The following is a 5,703-nucleotide window of genomic DNA, read 5'->3' as shown; positions in this document are numbered from 1 at the left end:
GATCCTGGAATTGTGTTTGGGAATCAGAAAATTAAATGGTTAAACAGTAAAAATGCAATTAAACAATGATGCGATTAAAATGGTTTTGCTTTTACCTTGTGGTTTTCAACAGCTTCTTTAACCGGCATGAAGCTGTGAGACTTGTGTTCCCTCCCAGCTGCACAAACCACACAGATCAGCTTCTTATCAGTTTCACAAAACAGCTTCAGTTCTTCCTGATGTTCCTCGCAGTGAGGTTTACTTTCCTTCTCTGGAATTATTTTCCGATTCAGGCTCAGTGTTCGAGCTTTCTCAGCCAGTCTAACTAAGGCCCGATACACCCTGAGGGTGCGGTCTGTAAACTGCTCTCTACATTCCGGGCTGGAGTTTCTCTCCTCCCTGTCCCAACTCTGTGTGATACAGGAGCGGCAGAAGTTGTGCCCGCACTCCAGTGCCACCGGATCGATGAAGAAATCCAGGCAGATGGGACAAACTGCCTCCTCGGTCCAACTCTCGACCGAGTCTTTCGCAGCCATTGTAACTCCGCCACTTCCTGGTTCAGTGTTTCCCACTGCGCGCGCTGCCGTCTCCGGCAATGACCTTATTTGGCTGCAAGTGTTCAGTGTGAAGGTGTCCTGGCCACTTCCAACTAATCACTCGAGTGAGGGGTCAGTTAGACATTAAACCGGCCTGAATATAGACGAAAGCGGAGAGATTTCCCTGGGATTGTGTAAGGCAGGACAGAAAGGGACAGGGACCAGCGCTAAGGAGGTGTAACTGAGGAGGCGTTGCACCTGTTGGGCAGTGGAACCCGCCGCCCGCATCTGCGTTCACAGCCCGGGATCAGGATGGAAGTAATATTATTAAAACATATTTTAATCCACATCAGTTCACTCGTCTCTCGCGCTCCAGTCTTCAGGTGCATCTATATTTGGGTAAGCCGTGCATCATTTCATATTAAGGATGTCCAGTGTGGACTAATGTGTTCAGTTTTGTTCACTCTGCTGTATGAAGAATGTGGATAAATTGGAAAGGGTGTGGAGAATACCTATGAGGACGTTGCCAGGGTCTGAGGGCCTCACTGTAGGGAGAGATTGGGCAGACTAGGACCTTATTCCTTGGAGCGCAGGAGGATGAGGGGTGATCTTATAAAGGTGTGTGAGATCGTGACGGGAATAATCCCGGTTTTGGACATTGTTATTAACTGAAGGGCTGCAATCCCACAGGAACTGGTGAACTGCTGAGAGCGGCGCGGTCACTCTGCAAACCAGCGGGACAGTCCGGCTTCCGTCTTTCTTTCTCTCTTTCTTACTTTCGTTCCTTCCCTAAACTCAAATGAACACATTTACCATGCGGGAGATCGTGCACACATAAGCCGGCCGATGTGGCAACCAGATCGGAGCCAAGGAAATTATTGTATCCGAGACTTCTATTGTTGTAATTTTTTTAAATCCCCGGCGGTTTGCATATTAGGCTACTAAATTACATATTAGGCAACTAAATTTATGTCAGCTCTTCGTCTCCAAGAAGCCCTTCTTGCTTAAGTCCATACTCCGCCACCTCCAGTTTAAATTCCATTTGGAATATTTTGGAGGACCAAGAAACAAGAACTCGAGGCATCAACTAGAGGTTGGGGTGCGGTGGCGAGGCACCGATTTAATTATCGAACGAGGAATCCAGTGGCACAATCCAGGGACACAATGTAAATTATTTTTTCGCACCTTAAATACAGTTAATCGCCTCGAATACTTGAAAAAAATAAACTGTCTGAAAAACGATGAGCGCAACACTCTTATTTTGTTAAAGATCCAACTCGGTTGAAGATCAAATGTCCTTGGAAATGGCCGAGCGATCTACTCAGAGGGCAATTAGTGATGTGCAATAAATGCTGTTCGTGCCGCGACATCTACGTCCTGAGAAATTGATCACCGACTTACATTAATTCCTTAATAAGAAGGCTATGTTTTGTTTATTAAGAACAGCCTTGTATTAACTCACGAAGCTGATGAAAAGCAATGCAAATAATAGCACAATGTATTACTCAAGTTATTCAACAAGGTAGATCTTGCGGACTCTCCTTTTCATTTCTCTCGTCATACCGGATTGTGTTTCAGTCACCGCCACAGTCCTTTTATTCCAATAGACATGATACATATTCTAAAATAGATCTATTTTTGCTTTCAGCTCAATTAAGGGGTAGAATAATACAAATAGATTATAAGGCTAGATTGTTATCTGATCAATCACCATTATTAATGAAAATTACGATGCCAGAACAGTCAGTATATAGATGGAGACTCAACTCTTTACTATTGAAAAGGCAATACTTTTGTGATTTTATTCGAGGACAAATTGGATTATTTTTGGAAACAAATTTAAATTCAGTTAATGATAACTTTATTGTATGGGATGCAATGAAGGCTTATTTGAGAGGCCAAATTATAAGCTACTCGTCTAAGATAAAGAAAAACTATAGGAAGGAATCTGAAAGATTAGAAAAAGAAATCACCGTACTAGAAAAAGACTAACATAAAGCTTCTTCAGATACAAAAAAAATACAACTTGCAAATAAAAAATTTCAATACAATACTTTACATACTTACAGAACAGAAAAACTAATATTACGAACTAACCAAAGATATTATGAATTAGGAGAAAGAGCGCACAAGGTATTGGCATGGCAACTGAAAGAAGAACAAATATTAAGAACAATAAATTCAATTAGAACAGATCAAAACATTATTACTTATAAACCTAGAGAAATCAATGACGTATTTAAGCAATTCTACACTAATCTGTATCATTCTGAATCAGAAAAGGATGAATTTAAGATAAATAATTTTTTATCCAAGATAAAATTACCAACAATCTCTAATGAGGAGCAGATGGGACTAAAAGCCTCCTTTACTTTGAGAGAAGTGGAGGAAGTATTACATTCTTTACCAAGTAATAAATCACCAGGGGAAGATGGTTTCCCGCCTGAGTTCTATAAAAAAATTAAAGATTTGTTGTTACCAGTATTTATGGAAGTGATACATCAAGCGGAAAAAACTTCTACATTACCAGAATCCTTCTCAATGGCAATTATAACTGTAATTCCAAAAAAAGGGAAAGACCCTTTAAAAGCATCTTCTTATAGACCAATATCATTGTTGAATGCAGATTATAAAATAGTTGCTAAGCTTTTGGCAAGGAGATTGGCAGAATTTTTACCTAAGCTGGTTAAAGAGGACCAAACTGGATTTGTAAAAAAAGGAGATTATCTGATAATGTAGCAAGATTTATAAGTATTTTACATTTAGCACAGAAAAGAAAGGAATTAAGTGTAGCAGTTGCTTTAGATGCTGAAAAGGCGTTTGACAGGTTAGAATGGGATTTTTTATTTAAAGTATTAGAAAAGTATGGATTGGGAAATGGTTTCATTAACTGGGTAAAAGCCCTTTATAAACAACCTAAAGCCAAAGTGGTGACAAATGGCCAATCTTCTCAATCATTTAATTTGGAAAGATCTAGTAGACAGGGATGTCCCTTGTCACCAGCTTTATTTGTATTGGTTATTGAACCTCTGGCAGAACTAATAAGATCAGATTTAGACATTGAAGGACTTAAAGTTAATCAGGAAAATCACAAAATTACTTTATTTGCAGATGATGTTTTAATTTGTCTTACTAGGCCATTGGAATCCTTAAGAAAATTATATTTCAGACTGGAAGAATACGGGAAAGTATCAGGATACAAAATTAATAAAGATAAAACTGAAATAATGCCTCTTTTTGAAGGTAATTATGATCAATGTAAAAGCGAAAGTCAGTTTAAATGATAAAAAGAAGGCATGAAGTATCTAGGGGTTAAAGTAGATAATAAGTTAAATAATCTGTATAAACTAAATTATAAACCACTCATTAAAAAAATAGATGAGGACTTGAAGAAATGAATGAATCTTCCAATTACATTGCTCGGGAGAGTGAACTGTATTAAGATGAATATTTTTCCGAGGATACAATATTTATTCCAAACCCTGCCTATACCTTTAACAAATAATTTTTTTCAAGAATTGAATGAATTTGTGAGAAATTTTGTTTGGAAAGGTAAAATGCCTATGGAAAAATTAACATGGAAATTTGAATTAAGTGGATTGCAATTACCAAATTTTAAAAATTACTATTTGGCAGTACAAATGAGTTTTATTTCATCCTTTTATCAAGAGGGTGGAAAAACAGCATGGGTTAAAATTGAGATGGATAAAATAAAAGAACTATGCCCAGAAGAATTTATCTATAAATGGGAAGCGAAGCTATTAGTTAAGGATCAAGAGTTACCTTTGCTAACACATTTAATTAATATATTGTTAAAAACAGTTAAAGCTAATGATAAAATATTTTTTCTAACAGCTAAAAGTACATTAGTAAAAAATAGACTACTGCCGTTTGCTTGGAATAATCAAATATTACAAGTCTGGGAACAGAAGGGTATTAAACATATAGGAGATTGCTATGAAGTAAATAATTTTTTGACATTTTCTCAATTGAGAAACAAATATCAAATCCCAGGGAATAGTATTTTTTTCTATTATCAACTACAATCTTTTTTAAGGGAAAAGTTAGATAATTCAATGTTTCTATTTCAAACTAAAGGAATTGAATCCCTGATTCAGGGCAATGGAACTAAAAAAATTATATCTTCAATGTATAAATTATTACAAAAATCTAGTCCAAAGATAGGAATTCAAAAATCAAGACAAAGATGGGAAACAGATCTGAATATTAGCATTGATGAACCAAGTTGGGAAAGATTATGTTTAGAAAGTATGAAAAATACTATTAATGTGAGATATTGTTTAGTACAATATAATTTTTTACATCAATTACATTTAACTCCGAAAAAATGAAACAATTTAAATCCAAATTTACCTGGAATTTGTTTTAGATGCAACCAGGATGTGAGTACTTTTTTACACTCCACATGGGCATGTCCGAAGGTAACTCCTTTTTGGAAAGCCCTAAAAAACTTTTTGGAACAATTGATGAATAAGACCATACCATTGGATTCAAGGTTGTTTTTACTGGGAGATACTAAAGGAATATTACCAAGGTTAATTTTAGATAAATATCAGGAAAGATTTCTCAAAATAGCAATAGCAATAGCAAAGAAATGTGTAGCGGTCACTTGGAAAGATCACAATGAAATAGGAATTGAAAGATGGTTTGCAGAAATGCGTAGTTGTATCCCATTAGAAAAAGCTACTTATAATCTGAGAAATAGATATGATTTATTCTTGAAACTTTGGAACCCATTCACTTTAAAACTAGGATTAAGAATTGGAAATAATACAGAACAATACATGTATAATCGAATTTATAATGTACAATCGAATTTATAATGTAGGTATCATTTGGGTACGATAAGCAGTAAAATGTATGTATTTTGTTAAATTTAAATTAAATTAATTTAAAAAAAATATATATATTTATTTATGTAGGATTAGGATTCATAACTTTATCTAATACAATCTGCATTTTGGAATATGTAGCAACTTAAATAAATGTAGGGAGTCAGAGAGAGAGAGAGAGAGAGAGAGAGAGAGAGAGAGAGAGAGAGAGAGAGAGAGAGAGAGAGAGAGAGAGAGAGAGAGAGAGAGAGCGAGAGAGAGAGAGAGTAGAGAGAGAGAGAGAGAGAGCAGAGAGAGAGAGAGAGAGAGAGAGAGAGAGGAGAGAGAGAGAGAGA

The sequence above is a fragment of the Rhinoraja longicauda genome, unplaced genomic scaffold (genome assembly GCF_053455715.1).
Source record: "Rhinoraja longicauda isolate Sanriku21f unplaced genomic scaffold, sRhiLon1.1 Scf000054, whole genome shotgun sequence".
In the NCBI taxonomy this organism is placed as follows: domain Eukaryota; kingdom Metazoa; phylum Chordata; class Chondrichthyes; order Rajiformes; family Arhynchobatidae; genus Rhinoraja; species Rhinoraja longicauda.
This window is presented reverse-complemented; position numbering follows the sequence as displayed.